Source organism: Poromitra crassiceps (assembly GCF_964638095.1).
Source record: "Poromitra crassiceps genome assembly, chromosome: 4".
Taxonomy (NCBI): Eukaryota; Metazoa; Chordata; class Actinopteri; order Beryciformes; family Melamphaidae; genus Poromitra; species Poromitra crassiceps.
This window is the reverse complement of record NC_139626.1, coordinates 5,115,028-5,132,527: the sequence shown is the minus strand read 5'-3', so window position 1 is coordinate 5,132,527 and position 17,500 is coordinate 5,115,028. Positions and strand designations below refer to the sequence as shown.

At 45.9% G+C, this 17,500-nt stretch overlaps 1 protein-coding gene and 1 pseudogene across 2 annotated transcripts in view; both read right to left on the bottom strand.

Moving 5' to 3' along the window:
• LOC310775990 (glutamate receptor ionotropic, delta-1-like) overlaps window positions 1-17,500 on the bottom strand; it is a gene marked incomplete at both ends in the record, with an annotated part of 360,384 nt that overhangs the window by 87,381 nt on the left and 255,503 nt on the right. The window lies entirely within an intron of this gene.
• On the bottom strand, window positions 414-938 carry LOC310774850 (transmembrane emp24 domain-containing protein 10 pseudogene; annotated as a pseudogene). The gene has a single exon. The product of its transcript is annotated as a transmembrane emp24 domain-containing protein 10 pseudogene (transcript).

Sequence of the window (17,500 nt, the reverse complement as noted above, 5' to 3'; positions counted from 1 at the left end):
CTAAGCTGGTATTGTCAACCAGCAATGATACTGAATAAAAAGAAGCAGGACACTTGTGTAACAAACACACCCTGTATTTATTTCTCATAACTATTCAGCTTAACTTTTCTTCAAACATCAACATAATAAACAAAATAAGACTTTTGCATACTAGTGTAACTTGAGAAGAGGCTAATACGAACAATAGTGCAATCAGAATGGACTGGCAAAAAAAAAAAAAAAGGGGGTTTCGGTTCGCACGTGATCAAACCGGTTTGGGCTCGTACACCGAACCGAACCGGTAAAACCGGAAATCGACCCATGCCTAGAAGGAGGGTGGATGTTGGGATGTGTTGGTAGAAGGAGGGTGGATGTGTTGGCTGACTGGCAGGCAGGTTCCTCTGACGTAAGCAGCTGGGGGCGGCCCTACGCGATCAACTTTTTTGCCTTATTATTATTATTATTATCTCCTCCTCTCTCTTCTTCATGTAAGCCAAGTCATTGACGATGGACTTGGCGAGGTCCTCCAGTCGCCTCAGCTCAACCTCAAGAGGCTTCAGCTTCTCCACCTTGGCAACCTCTTCATAGTTTCTGGCCTCCACACTGTGCTTCATGTCCAGCTTGACCACCTGGAGAGGAGTCCCCCAACTCGGGGTGTCGTAAGGTGACTTGTTCTCAAAGCACACCTCAAACATGTCATCGTCCTCTGTGGTGAATGCAAACTTCCCTTTCCTTGCATCTTCATTTGAGTAGAGCGTGTGGCCCGAGGCATTGGTGATCTTCAGATGAGTCGTGCTGCCTGCTGTCCAGGGGCTGATCTCAAACTCCCCCGTGACAAGAACATCTTTGTGGATCTCTTCCCTGAAACACTGTCTAGAATTGATGGGTACATGTAGATCAATGGAACAGACAGATTCAATGAGAAGCGGTAACAGCAGTAGTGCAGCGAATGGAGCCATGGCTACTCTCAACCAACCCCAGCCAGCATGCACACACTTATGATGCCATACCCACTTAATGATGTCATAGACATTATGACATCATCATAGACGTCGTCATAGACATTATGACATCATCAGTGATGTCATCTGAATTGTGATGTCATCAGTAATGTCATATAAATCCTTCCCTGCTGAGGTTATAAATTGGCTTGCGACTTGCTCAGAGCCAAGCCAATCAAGCTTGAAGCCTGCAACACCAAGGAGCAGCTCTCATGTGCAGTGGCACTCTGAGCCAGCCGCAGCTACAAACAACAGAGAGCCAAAGTCATGCCCTCTTCCAGGCATACGAACCAAGGGATTTCATCTGCCACCCTTTTAGCAGCTCTAAAAGGGGGTTTTCAGACCAGACTAGCACTGCCAACCCTCCAGGATAGGCCAGGAGACTGGTGGTAGTCAACCCTCCAGGATAGGCCAGGAGACTGGTGCTAGTCAACCCTCCAGGATAGGCCAGGAGACTGGTGCTAGTCAACCCTCCAGGACAGGCCAGGAGACTGGTGCTAGTCAACCTTCCAGGATAGGCCAGGAGACTGGTGCTAGTCAACCCTCCAGGATAGGCCAGGAGACTGGTGCTAGTCAACCCTCCAGGAGAGGCCAGTAGCCTGTACTACGAATGTTGGATAAGAAGATCCAGGATCTGTCCCTTGATCTGGTTTGTCTAAACCAGATCAGCTCGATTGTAGTTAACTTGTACTACGAACGTCGATTGGCACTCGTTAACGCGAACCAGGTTTTTCTAATCTAGCTGACAGCTCGTGCACATGAAAATGCCCGTGCACTGGAGCTCGTGCCCGCAAAAGAGGCGTGGTTTTTAACAACTGCCAATCAGAGTGCAATATGGACTGCTCCAACTCCGACACCGCCAGACACGCCTATTTCCTCATTGAATGAACCCGCAAATGCAAATCTGCGTTGGATATTATTACTGTTCCCGAATGACTGTCTAAAGTGACCACTTTTATCCACACCAGTAATTTCTTTGAAGAGCGGTTTCGTAGGCTATCTACAGCTCTCTATCTACAGTCTTTTGTGGAAGCAATGTGTAATCTATCTCAGTCCAAAATCCGTATGTAGCTATAGACCATTTAGGCTCAATGAATAATAATGATCCGTGTCTGTACTTTGTTCAGTATATTGTATTTCAATTTGTAACCGTCAAATAAAATAAAATAAAATAAAATAAAATAAAATCAATGTGTTTAGTCGCAGTGATTGAATAATTCCTATAGGCTAATCAATAAAAAAAAGAATGATAATAAAATAAAATAAATGCTTCTGAACTGAATCGACACGGTACGTGCGGGCATAGATTTCATTTATAAAAAATAGCCTATTTTGTGGTCACATATTGTCAGCAGAGTCGCATATCTCCATATTTCATATAATGATGCTGGGAATATGAAGTTCAATCGCATCATACAGGCCAAAAGCAACAGGAGTAGCCTAGATATGAATCATCTTAATATGGGATCGCCTGTGTGCAGGTGATGCCATATTAAATTGCTTAGCTATTCCAGCATGTAGGTTATGACCATTTCAATTCCAACCCAACGTCAGTCTCAGCTCCGTTGCGCACACCGGCACCGTGCGCTTTGGAGACGTTTATGTAACCTTTTTATGCCGGTTTAGTGATATTTCTCCACTCACTATTCAGCTGCAATCGATCAGCGGGATCAAACAACGTATCTAGGCTACTTGAGAGCACAAAAATGAATATATAAAAAAACATATTCCAAAGTGGTAAGTAGGGCTTAATTAAAATAGCCAACAAGTGCAAGGCTTTAGTCCTTGATTAACATTAACATTGATTAACATTACTCATTCAACATTACAATTCGTGCTCCTTCCTAGATGGGAAACTCATCCAGAAAGGGGTTGGCCATTTTTCCAAACTGCTGATTCGATTGGTTCGTGGGCGGTGGATTTAAGGTCTAATCTTATCCTTGCAACTTAACCTGCTACGGACCAGGTTAAGTGTGAAGCATAAGTTGCTATGGAAATATATGTCGGTAAGAAGTTAACTTGCTTTGTAGTACGGCCAAACCAGGTTTAAACCTGAAGTTACCTCGCTAACCCACTAAACTGGCTTTGTAGTACAGGCCTCAGGAGACTGGTGCTAGTCAACCCTCCAGGATAGGCCAGGAGATTGGTGGTAGTCTGCCAGGATGGAAAATGTAAATTCTCAGAGATGTTTTTGACAGCTGAAATGATAAGAATATGTGCACACACTGTGAATGCTGTAGGCTCCTCTGTGTTTGCCTCCCCCACCTTTTTTGGGGGGTCGGGACCAGAGTACATATTTGCATTGTGTAATGGTGACGAGTGTGCATGTGTGTGTGTGTGTGGTGTGTGTGTGTGTGCGTGCATGCGTGCGTGCGTGCGTGCAGTGTCAGTCAGTGTATGTCAGTTGTATTTGGATCGGTTGCTGTAAAAGTGCAACAGCAGCAGAATGACAAGGAAGAATGTTTACTTGTTGTTGAACAAACTGAATTGCCTGAAAAGGGGAAAAAAGATTTACAATGAGATGGCAGAGGCGAGAACATAACACACACACGCACACACACACACACGCACACGCACACACAATGCAGTATTGCACACATACCTGTACAAAACCAGTTTCACTTGCATGTGCACACACACACACACACACACACACAGACACACACAATGCAGTATTGCACACATACCTGTACAAAACCAGTTTCACTTGCATGTGCATGCACACACACACACACACACACACACACACACACACAATGCAGTATTGCACACATACCTGTACAAAACCAGTTTCACTTGCATGTGCATGTGCATGCACACACACACACGCGCACGCAAGCTCACGCACACACACACACACACACACACACACACACACACACACACACACACACACAGAGCAGCCCTGTGGCTCCTCCTCCTGCCAGATGTTCTCCTTCAGGTCCTCATTTTCCTTTGAGCACCAAGCCCATCACACACTTTTTCTACCCAGCATGCCGCGGGGGAGCATTCTACCCAGCATGCCGCAGGGGAGCATTCTACCCAGCATGCCGCGGGGGAGCATCTCACAATATGCAAATTTTCCTTTTCCTCTCTCTTTCCTGCTCCACGTACCAGTGGTTTTCAGCTTGGGGTTTGGGATCCCGGGGGGTCGGGATATTATTATTATTATTATTATTAACTCATTGAATGCCATGGACGTCCTTCGACGTCCAATTAAATAGTGACGTAGAATGCCACGGACGTCCTTCGACGTCCAATGCGTTTTTTGACGGTGGGACGTCGATCAAAGCCTTCCGCAGCTCCTGTACAACTATAGTAGCTATTGGAGGTGTATAACCTATTTTACGGACTCATTAGGTGGCGACAGTGCTTGCTCGGTGCAGTCCAGATTAGAGACAGGTCCGAGAAACAGCCTAAAAGCCGTGGATCAAAGACAACCCGATGCATGCTCCCAGAGCCATTTGCTCTGTCGCGGGAGCTGACATTGGCTCCGAACAGGAGTCAATCCGCGCTCACAACTGAGCCCCTCTGTCCCTGTCTGTCTGTCTGTCTGTCTGTATAGTTTCCCCAACCGATTAGCAGCCAGGAAAGCAGCCCCTGACGCCAAACCATTCAGCAATCCGGGTTGGCTCTTCCCTGCTGTGGCGCTGAGAGCCGACAGCAGCACACAAACGCAGCACTCCGAAAATATAATGGTTGCGTGAGGCTGTGTGCAGTGTGGGGAGGAGTTTACGGGGGGAGGGGGGGAGGGGGGTGGTGCACGCAGGGCATCACACAACAACTACGTCACTACATCAGAAAATATTATCTTCAGACTCAGTGAATGTGCTTGAAATGCTGCATTTCACAAAAGGCGGATTATCTCAGCTAATAATTTGAAAAGCCTGAAAACGCTGAAAACAACCTATCTTCTCCGGCTCATAACTAAAGAACGGAAAATGGTATCAATAAACTTTTTTTTGCTGATGATACAATAGAGCCAGCTCGTTCTTGTGCGTGTTCGGTGTTTACATAGTAATATCACACAATATTCTGTGGGCCTCGAGAAATCACTGAAAACGCTCTGAAAACTCTGGCACTGGGAGCATCCGTTCTCCAAAAGTGGCTGGCACTGAATGAGTTAAAGGATGGCTTTTCCGTGGTGAATATGAAGATCTATTAAATGTAACGCACCTATGGAGTTGAAATCTGTTGAATTTTTTTGAATTGATGGTTGCTAGCCAGAGAAATCAAAGAAAATGCACTCTGTGGGGTGGGGTGGGGTGGGGGTGGGAGGGGAGGGGCGGGTGCGAAGGGACAGAAATACTCCACTTCCCACAATGCACTGGGCTCGTGGCCTTCTAGCACCCAGCCCGCAGGCAGGCCCTTCCACTATGAAGACATCTAACTCCAGTAGGTGGCGGTAATGCACAAAAAGTTGTTTGCCTACCGCCATAAAACAATAGAAGAAGAAGAAGCAAGCAGGCCCTGCAGGCTAAAACATTATTCACGCAATCTTGCTATTACTCAACTTTACTCCGTTTGTTCATCAAACGATAATGGCAAGGGTTAAATGTGTAGTTAGCGCGTGCAGGGCGAAGAAGAGGAGAGAAGCAGAGGAAACGGGCAAAGCGCTTATTTCGCATTTTTTTCCAAAAGAATGAGCGCTACGGCTAGCTTAACGCTAGGTAGCTAGCATTAGCATAGGCCTCCATTAGCTTGGACCTGCGAGTTTGCAATAAGTCATTTCAAAGAGGACTATCAACGTTCTTCTCTAGCCATGGAGACAGCTCAGAGTCGGAAAAGACTGACTTGGCTGGTTGCAATAAAACACAATGACAGAATGTGGCTATTTTGGTCATGGGTTTCATACACTTTCTGTAATAAAACATCTAAAGCAAAAATCTTATCAGATGTGGTGCTCTGGAACATAATCATATCAAATGAGGGTCAGTGGTCTAATTTGGCACAGTTTAGGGGTCCTTGACATGAAAAGTTTGAGAACCATATACTGTCTTAGAAAATGCAGTAGGATTTCTATGACAAACTGATGTGTGATTTCTACTGGCATAAATTAATACATTTTATAGGTTGGTGTGAAAATGAACAGCTCTGCATCCCATGTGTTTATACTTGGTTTTTACAACAGTAAAAAGTTCACGTTTCTTTGGTTAACACAGTAGTATTGAGGCAGGTGCAGAAATAATAGATGCCAGCAATAACTGCTCAAAGACCTCAAAGAATCTACTGCATCTAATGTAAATATCAACCTATTCGCTAGAGCTTGTACAACCCCATACCGGCATGACTGATTATAGTGGCAAATAACCAAAGCAACATATATTTTAAAATTTAATACAGGTTCTGACAATATATAAACACTATGCAAAATATAATAAGAAAGATGTAGCCTACCGAAAATGAAAAATGTATGTCTAGCTAATTATAAGATTTCGAAAATGTTCTCTATGCCATGGATTGTTTGCTGGAAGCCACGGTATTGTTTATCACGTGAAGGGTACATGTAGCCCATGTATTCCCAGGTGGGAATCGAACCCAGGACCTTCTAGCTGTGAGGCGAGAGCGCTTACCACTGCGCCACCCCTGAACACCAAGCCTTATACAGGTAGGAAAAGTGTCTGGAGGGTGTCTTTAAACAGTTTACAAGGCGGTAAACAAACCCCATACAAATAAATGAATTTGAGCAGCTCCAAATTTAACCAATTTCAGCGGAGCCACAGCCTCAGTGGATATATAGTCTGATATATATATATATATATATATATATAGGAGTATAGATAGATATATAGTCTGATATATATAGTAGTATAGATAGATATATAGTCTGTCCCATCCTGAGCGCCCAGCCTGTTCAGTTTGCTGATGTGTTAGACTGCTTCTCCATGTCTCTGCTGTGATGTTAAGACTGCTTCTCCATGTCTCTGCTGTGATAGACAACAGTTGCTTTGTACACCGCTGAGAGAGAAATCCTGTGCAGAGGAGCAGCCTGCTGAATAGACATGACAGCAGCGACAGCTCCGAGCTGTCAGCGGGGAACACCAGGCTTGTCCAGATATGACATTTTAAAGATATAGGATGAATTTTGTGGACTCCAGTGGGAAATGGGATATACTGTAGCAGCCTGGTCGCCAGAATAAAATGCCTACGTTTATATACAATATGAACATTTCAGAACCAAAATACTGCATATCACATTTCTATGGATATGTGAACACTGTATTAGCGTTATGCACATCAGAGTCTGCTATTGAAAGCACGGTGCGTGCGGCCAGTAAGGGTGTTGTGGCCATGCTTACAGTTGACCTCCTCTGAGAGAAGACTTGTACCAGAGACAATTCAATATAGAGACACTGCAACTTCCAGTCACTTCCATTAATTTTAAGAAAACACTGAAATATGTAAAAACCAAACAAGAAAGCAAAAAACCAAACAAGCCTTGAGTGTTTCCCAAAACATATTTTGATTTCTGACTAGACCTCTTTTTTTGTTCTTTATTTTATTTATAATTAGTTGTAATTCCACTTTTTTCTGTTTGTAGTGTATGACCAGTAATGACTGTAACGCCAGACTTTGTTCAAGTGATAATACGTTAGATTTTCATCTAAATAAACGTCTGTTAAGTCACTATCTATCTGATAGTGACTTAACACAATGCTGATTGAGCGTATGGCCCATTGATGGAAGCCTTTGCATTTTCAGTATTACAGCATTTATGAACTGGGTGTCTCTGGTGACACAGGGTGGGCGGAGCTAACACGATGGACTCTCTGTAGGTTACTGTAGGTTCACAGGGTGGGCGGAGCTAACACGATGGACTCTCTGTAGGTTACTGTAGGTTCACAGGGTGGGCGGAGCTAACACAATAGACTCACTCTGTAGGTTACTGTAGGTTCACAGGGTGGGCGGAGCTAACACGATGGACTCTCTGTAGGTTACTGTAGGTTCACAGGGTGGGCGGAGCTAACACAATAGACTCTCTGTAGGTTACTGTAGGTTCACAGAGTGGGCGGAGCTAACACGATAGACTCTCTGTAGGTTACTGTAGGTTCACAGGGTGGGCGGAGCTAACACAACAGACTCACTCTGTAGGTTACTGTAGGTTCACAGGGTGGGTGGAGCTAACACGACAGACTCACTCTGTAGGTTACTGTAGGTTCACAGGGTGGGCGGAGCTAACACAATAGACTCTCTCTGTAGGTTACTGTAGGTTCACAGGGTGGGCGTAGCTAACACAATAGACTCTCTCTGTAGGTTACTGTAGGTTCACAGGGTGGGCGGAGCTAACACAATAGACTCTCTGTAGGTTACTGTAGGTTCACAGGGTGGGCGTAGCTAACACAACAGACTCACTCTGTAGGTTACTGTAGGTTCACAGGGTGGGCGGAGCTAACACAATAGACTCTCTCTGTAGGTTACTGTAGGTTCACAGGGTGGGCGTAGCTAACACAACAGACTCACTCTGTAGGTTACTGTAGGTTCACAGGGTGGGTGGAGCTAACACGACAGACTCACTCTGTAGGTTACTGTAGGTTCACAGGGTGGGCAGAGCTAACACAATAGACTCCCTCTGTGGGTTACTGTAGGTTCACAGGGTGGGCGGAGCTAACACAATAAGACTCACTCTGTAGGTTACTGTAGTCTGTGGTGACACAGAGTGGGCGGAGCTAACACGACACACTCACTCTGTAGGTTACTGTAGTCTGTGGTGACACAGAGTGGGCGGAGCTAACACAATAGACTCTCTCTGTAGGTTACTGTAGGTTCCCCACAACTCTTGTGTGAAGTAGGATAACAAGCTACTTTGTTCCGGTCTCTGTTAGCATTACAGGTGGTTACTATGGCCGAACAAACTGACTAATGTCACATAATAAAACTGTTTGGATCTCACCTGCAATTCCCACTCATCGCCAATAGGTGTCACCCAAGAGAACAAAACTGAAATCTTCCGTATTATCACTGTTCGTTAACTGTGCGGGCTCACGTGCTCTTATGACATCACTGATGATGTCACAACTTCACATCACTGATGACATCACATGGTGGGTGAAACACACCACCCCGTCGGGAAACGAGAGAGAATCTCACCAAGCGACCCCCCAAATAATCGTACTTTCCATTCCATTCCATGACTGACTGACTGACTGACTGAATGAATGAATGAATGAATGACTCACCCTAAAGAGCCGTGTCTTGACCATGCGCTGCTCACGTGGTAAAAATCAGGTCATAACAAGACAGAACGTCAGTCAGCCAACTCATGTAAACAGATGAGAGAGAATGGCCAAGACAGTAAATTCAAGCTCCGTACTAGAAAACACCAGCTCAGCAGAGAAAATACTGTCCAGTCAGCTTTCAGACATCAGTAAAAATCTTACTTTGGAACTTGGTTTAGCCCAAATGCTCTAACCTGATTGATTGATTGATTAATTGGCTGAGTGCAGTAGAGCTTCAACAATTAATTGGTTAAAGGGATAGTTTGTGTTTTTTTGATGTGGGGTTGTATGAGCTACTTGCCGACAGTCAGTGTACTACATGCAGTAGAATGCAGCTGGCGCGGTCCCAGTTTGGAGAAATGAAGACCGTAGAGTAGAGCTGTCTGCTGAACAGGCAGGGTCGTGAATTTCCTCATTTTAGGGGCAAGGCACATGACAGGGCACAAAGGCAATTGCTCTATAAATGGACATGGTGAGAAATGAACCAATCACACGTTCCTTTGGTTTGTGTTCAAATGAACCAATCACACGTTCCTTTGGTTTGTGTTCAAATGAACCAATCACACGTTCCTTTGGGACTGAGAGCACTGACACTTTGAAAGCAGTGACAGGAGCAGGGCACTAACCCACAGGACTCCCGGGACCCACGGGACTCCTGAAGAAAGGTCAGCCTCTATCTAGTGTGCAGGGGAGGAGTCAGGACAGCATCAAAACAACAACACAAAACACAGCTTCTGTTATATTGTTTGCTTTGTACAGATTAACTCTGAATATTGTTTTTCTGAGGTAGAGAGCCTGCATAAGCCCATCTAGGGTTTATTGTCTCCACACGTTATTTTGTTGATTTCATTTTGTCCGTTTCAGTTTAAAAAAAAATGCAAATAAACAAACCCCCCAAAAATCACTGTATTAACATAATCTATCACTACCTCAGTGCTTCACTGGACAAAGCCTGCCTTTAAACTCTGTCAATACAACTAATGAAAATTAAATACATCAATATATCAACATTACTACACAATGTGGGTCTGTCCATAATAACATTACTACACAATGTGGGTCTGTCCATAATCATTACAAGAAATAGCTACGTCAAAATGAACCAAGAAAAATACATGTAGAAACACACCCTGTTCTCAGACATGCTCTCCTACTATAGACTGCTGAGCCAATTCTGAAGAACCAGCTTCAACCATCAGGAGGGCCGGTTCTGGCCCAGGTCTGCTCTAGCGCTGTAGGTCGGTCAAAAGAAAATAGCAACTGGATAGCACCACAAGCCAAGTGCCATCCAGTTCCACTGTATTGGAGAGAAGACAGAAATCTCTACGGCTGATATCTCCAAAACTCAACAACTCACACCAAAACCATCTAGATGGATAAAGCACTACAGGTAAGAGGAAAAATACATATTTTTGATGTATGTTCCCATGGTTGCACTTGCTACGATAAGACCTGAATGCAGCATTAACACATGTGATTGGAGCGCGCTTTTCTCATCAACCGTCCGCTTTAGAGGCACATTTCAAGTGACTTTTTCCAAAGAGATTCAATCCATTTCACTCTTCACGTTTCGTGAAACGCCTCATCTTTCAAAGCGGAGACGATCAGGAAGGCTCATGTCCTCCAATTAGCCTGGGGGCTAATTGGAGGACATGAGCCTACACAGAGCCTACACAGAGCCTACACAGAGCTACACAGAGCTACACAGAGCCTACACAGAGCTACACAGAGCCTACACAGAGCTACACAGAGCCTACACAGAGCTACACAGAGCCTACACAGAGCTACACAGAGCTACACAGAGCTACACAGAGCCTACACAGAGCCTACACAGAGCTACACAGAGCCTACACAGAGCCTACACAGAGCCTACACAGAGCTACACAGAGCCTACACAGAGCCTACACAGAGCTACACAGAGCCTACACAGAGCCTACACAGAGCCTACACAGAGCCTACACAGAGCTACACAGAGCCTACACAGAGCCTACACAGAGCCTACACAGAGCTACACAGAGCCTACACAGAGCCTACACAGAGCCTACACAGAGCCTACACAGAGCTACACAGAGCCTACACAGAGCCTACACAGAGCTACACAGAGCTACACAGAGCCTACACAGAGCCTACACAGAGCTACACAGAGCTACACAGAGCCTACACAGAGCCTACACAGAGCTACACAGAGCTACACAGAGCCTACACAGAGCTACACAGAGCCTACACAGAGCTACACAGAGCTACACAGAGCTACACAGAGCCTACACAGAGCTACACAGAGCTACACAGAGCCTACACAGAGCCTACACAGAGCCTACACAGAGCTACACAGAGCCTACACAGAGCCTACACAGAGCTACACAGAGATACACAGAGCCTACACAGAGCTACACAGAGATACACAGAGCCTACACAGAGCTACACAGAGATACACAGAGCCTACACAGAGCTACACAGAGCTACACAGAGCTACACAGAGCCTACACAGAGCCTACACAGAGCTACACAGAGCTACACAGAGCTACACAGAGCCTACACAGAGCTACACAGAGCTACACAGAGCTACACAGAGCTACACAGAGCTACACAGAGCCTACACAGAGCTACACAGAGCCTACACAGAGCCTACACAGAGCTACACAGAGCCTACACAGAGCCTACACAGAGCCTACACAGAGATACACAGAGCCTACACAGAGCCTACACAGAGCCTACACAGAGCTACACAGAGCTACACAGAGCCTACACAGAGCTACACAGAGCCTACACAGAGCCTACACAGAGCTACACAGAGCCTACACAGAGCCTACACAGAGCCTACACAGAGCTACACAGAGCTACACAGAGCCTACACAGAGCTACACAGAGCCTACAGAGCCTACACAGAGCTACACAGAGCCTACACAGAGCTACACAGAGCCTACATAGAGCTACACAGAGCTACACAGAGCTACACAGAGCCTACAGAGCCTACACAGAGCCTACACAGAGCCTACACAGAGCCTACACAGAGCCTACACAGAGCCTACACAGAGCCATCGAGATCTGACTGGGATTTGGCCTGATGTGGAAGTTCTCTTCCCGGCGGTCCAGAGTATTCAGAGGTCTGACTGTCTGAGTCTCTGTCAGTGGGAGAGAGAGATAGAGATAGAGATAGAGAGAGAGAGCGAGAGAGAGAGAGATAGAGATAGAGAGCGAGAGAGAGAGAGATAGGCAGAGAGAGAGAGAGAGTAAGGGACAGACAGTAAAATAAAACGGTGGCAAACAGTTTGAGGTGGAGATGAGTGGGGAAAAGACAGAGCAAGAGGGCAAAGAGAGTGAGGGAGAAGAGATGGCAGTGTTTCCCACAGGATTTTGTGAATTTGTGGTGGGGGACCGCAGACCCCCTAGGGGGGTGCGGGGTCATGCCCCCCCGCAAGATTTTTTAAAACATTTTAAAGGAAAATGCATGAATTTGGTGTACTTTGAGAAAGCTTAAGAGCAAAATTAAAAGGCTAGATCTATGAAGAACATGTCATCATTACTGTGCTGTGGGTTTACAATGACAAACTAAATTTCTCCCTATAGGTCAGGGATAGTCAACTTGCTTTGCCACTTTCGTGAAATGATAGAAGGCGAGGGGCCAGTTAATAAACAAACAATATACATTTTTCTGTAGCGGATTGTAGGTTTTTGGGGTGTCAGCCGGAGTTTAGGCTGACAGTGTTGTGCACACCGGATAGTTAGTTAGGTTAAGTTAGTTAGGTTAAGTACATACATAAGTGCCTGGGTAGCGAGCAGATGGCGGTATTTGACAATTTAGCAGCTAAATCATAGATTATTGAAAGATATTCCATATTCCAGACTGAAATGCTATAACAGAAGTATTGGCCAGAATGACATGAACATTTATTGGACACTTATTCAGCGGATATCTTGCATGTTGCGTTCAGGTGCACTGTTGTTGGGTCAACATCTTATTGTGGCGGCCCGCCACAAATTCCTTTATGTATGGGAAACACTGGATGGTCAGAGAGAGAGGGCCCTATCGTCCCACTGGCCTTAAATTGGCGCTTAGCGCCAGGCGCAGCCCATATTAGTGGGCGTGGACCAGCGCAGTCCCTATTTTCGTGTCGGCGCTACACGCGGCCTTAACTCATTGAGTGCCAGCCACTTTTGGAGAACGGACGCTCCCAGTGCCAGAGTTTCAGAGCTTTTTTCAGTGATTTCTCGAGGCCCACAGAATATTGTGTGATATTACTATGTAAACAATGAACACGCAAAAAGAACGATGAGACTCTTTTCTATCATCAGCAAAAACAGGTTTATTGATATCATTTTCCGTTCTTTAGTTATCAGCCGGAGAAGATAGCTTGATTTAACAAAAAAGAGCAGTTTTTTTCTAGAAGCTGAGATAATGGCCCTTTTGTGAAATTAAACATTTCAAACACATCACTGACTCTGAAGCTAATTTTCTGATGTAGTCACACCTCAAAAATAATTTCCTTCAATAAAACAGTGAAGGCCAGGGAATTTTGTTTGGCAGAATAATATTTTTAGCTGCGTGCGCTGCTGGTTGCAGCTTCTTGCTGATCTTGATTTGCTGCTGGTGGGCATCGGATATTCTGGCTTGCGTTTGCCAACCCTGTCCTGCTGCCTGGGTCTGTCTGGGTCAGTGTTGTGTGCTGCTCTGCGTGCCCCCCCCCCCCCCCCCCCCCCCCCGCCCCGCCCCGCCCCGCCTCAACTGCACACTCCTCCTTATGGGAGGTGGCTCTCTGCTGAGTTTGCTCTGCACTGTGAAGGGTGCGCGTCGGCGACATCCAGCTTTTTCCGCGTGTGTTTGTCACCGGCTACTACTGTATGCTTCCAGTTGAGAATAATAACGGCTGATCATGCGAATGGGCTGTCGGCGACAGCCTGTCGCAGCGGACATGGAGGAGCTCAATTGTGGGAGCAGATTGGCTGCTGCCTGCTGCAGGCACATCTAACGTTAAAACGCTTCATGCATATCGATGCATACGGATGCGATGCGATTTCCGTTTCCCCAGCGACTTATTCTCTGTTTTTCTCTGCCTTTCTGTTAACCTGGAGAGCACTGTCGCCACCTAAGGGTTCTGTAAAATAGGTTATAGACCTCCAATAGCTACAATAGTTGTACAGGAGCTGCGGAAGGCTTTGATCGACGTCCCACCGTCAAAAAACGCATTGGACGTCGAAAGACGTCCGTGGCACTCTACGTCACTATTTAATTGGACGTCGAAAGACGTCCATGGCACTCAATGAGTTAAGCATTATAACCACGCCTTTTAAGCGTAGAATTATTCACACCGTGCTAATTGGAGAAGTGCAGTAAACGAATCACAATCTCCCTTTCATGTTCCATGCCACGGAGCGATCCAATCCGGTCAGAAAAGCCAAGCGCTCTGAGCCCCCCCCCCCTCCCTCTTTCATCCCCGACTGTCTCCATATATATTGTTCCACATTATTATGCTTCTCAAACCAATCTCACTGCAGTTTAAATACATCAAGCATGTAAATACGCTACACTATAGCAAGATCAAAGTGAAAAGAATGTTCTAAACGCATCGGCTAGAAAAATATAGCCTATCCCTGGATGTCATGATGAGATTAGATTGGTGAAAGTTTGGGCAGAATGATATCGTTTTCTCTCGCTACCTTTTCTTCTCCCCCACTGCACAGGTAGGATGATGCAACAGCCTCTGAATGACAGGGGCTCAAAACTACGGTATAACAACTTATTTTCCATCGGTCTTTGGGTTAGGGTTTATGGTTTTGTTTGAGCTTCTGGAAGATTTTTCCTCTCTTCCTCCAAAGTCATCATGATGCAATATAGATTTGAGGAGCGGCCGGCCGGTCTGCAGCCCCGCTTCACACCCGGCTCAGTCCTGCAAGGGGGGAGGGAGTCTCAAGTCACCTCTGAAGTCGCATCACGTTTTAGGATACAATCGACTTGTAACTTGGAGCAGAAAACGATTCTTTCAGTAGAGGTAAAATCGGTTCACCATGTACTATTCCTCCAGCCTCTCTGCAGGTGTTTGGGCCCCTTTTCACCTCATTCTGTGTTCCCTCGCTCTAACTCGAGTGACTCTAGAAAGCAGGCATGGAAAGTTTCTGGCACGACTCAGAAGAAGGCAAGGTCAGACAGCGCTGTGAAGGGAGGAGCCGCGAGCTCTGTCCTGCTGGGGAGCGTGGGGTAGTGCACTAGATAGATGTACTCATGTAAAGTCTGGAGCCATCAGTGTAAACACAGACCTCCGCACCCCAAGGCTCCTGTCTGCCAGCCTCGCCCCCACCAGAGGCCCTCTCCGCTGGGCTAGAAGCAAGGTCATGCCAGCCTGGACCTACGAACCTGGATACTCGCGCACTGACACACACGCACGCAGGCACACACTCACACACATGCACACACACGCACACACACGCTCACACACACACACGCACACACGCACGCACACACACACACACACACACACACACACACACACACACACACACACACACACACACACAGCCTAGAAAGGCCAGCCACTAACCACGCCATCCATGGTGACTGTCTGAAGGATCTAAAATGTCACTAACAACCTGCACTGTTTTAGCAACAATTTAGGATTTATATCATTTGTAAAAGTTGATGTTAGGAGAAAATAACTAAAGCCTTCACACATTTACCAGGCAACAACATGGCAGACTCAAAATGGTTATGAGTCCAGTAAACCAGTCCAGTAAACCAGTCCAGTAAACCAGTCCGGTAAACCAGTCCGAACCAGTACAGTAAACCAGTCCAGTAAACCAGTCCAGTAAACCAGTCCAGTAAACCAGTACAGTAAACCAGTCCAGTAAACCAGTACAGTAAACCAGTCCAGTAAACCAGTCCAGTAAACCAGTCCAGTAAACCAGTAGAGTAAACCAGTTCAGTAAACCAGTCCAGTAAACCAGTCCGGTAAACCAGTCCGGTAAACCAGTCCGGTAAACCAGTACAGTAAACCAGTCCAGTAAACCAGTCCAGTAAACCAGTCCAGTAAACCAGTACAGTAAACCAGTCCAGTAAACCAGTCCAGTAAACCAGTACAGTAAACCAGTCCAGTAAACCAGTCCAGTGAACCAGTCCAGTAAACCAGTCCAGTAAACCAGTCCAGTAAACCAGTACAGTAAACCAGTCCAGTAAACCAGTCCGGTAAACCAGTCCGGTAAACCAGTACAGTAAACCAGTCCAGTAAACCAGTCCAGTAAACCAGTAGAGTAAACCAGTACAGTAAACCAGTCCAGTAAACCAGTCCAGTAAACCAGTCCGGTAAACCAGTCCGGTAAACCAGTACAGTAAACCAGTCCAGTAAACCAGTCCGGTAAACCAGTCCGGTAAACCAGTACAGTAAACCAGTCCAGTAAACCAGTCCAGTAAACCAGTACAGTAAACCAGTCCAGTAAACCAGTCCAGTGAACCAGTCCAGTAAACCAGTCCAGTAAACCAGTCCAGTAAACCAGTACAGTAAACCAGTCCAGTAAACCAGTCCAGTAAACCAGTCCAGTAAACCACTGGTGAAAGTGGGCCGGAACCGTCCGGAACTCAGTTCCGGAAAGAATTTCTGTGCCTGAACGACGTTCCGTGAAGACATGCAGCTGCCTGTCAGGTGTCAATCAAGATCTGATTGCCACAGAAGCAATCACGATCGCATGATTTCCAACAAGGAAACACATCCCTGCTGACGTTATGTCGTTAGGGCAACATAAACAACAGCAGCCTGTTGCACCAGCTGAACGTAAGTTCTGTCTTAAGTTAGGGTGTAAAGTCCACACTAACTGCTACGTTCAAACTAGTTAGTTTGACACTAAAGTTGTGTCTTTGTTGAGTTGCACCACGGAGACGTAAGATACATCTTAACTAGTAGTCCTTAAACCTCACACTAGCCAAAATAGTGTCGCAGAAAATGACGTGTACAGTATCTGTGACCAATCAGTGAAAAGCACGGTGGAAACGGTGTTTATTTACCGTTGTTTAAGTAAGTGGAGTGAAAACAGGACATGTTGCCCACCGCAAATTAGTGCTTTTATATTTCATCAACACTAACCAAATGAGAACGTTATTGAGTAACGTTCGTTTAGGTTCATATTACTGTTAACGTTCATCTGTGAGCTCTATCAGTATTGTAGGCTAATTTAGCACCATCCTGCCTGCTAAATTGTTGCGGTTATTTTAATTTGTATGCAGTGCTGCAGCTTGTGGGAAACAAAAGCGTGAGTCATCAATATCAAAGGGTGTAATTATTGATCACGGAGAGCGCGTTACCGACGCAAAACAACGATGCG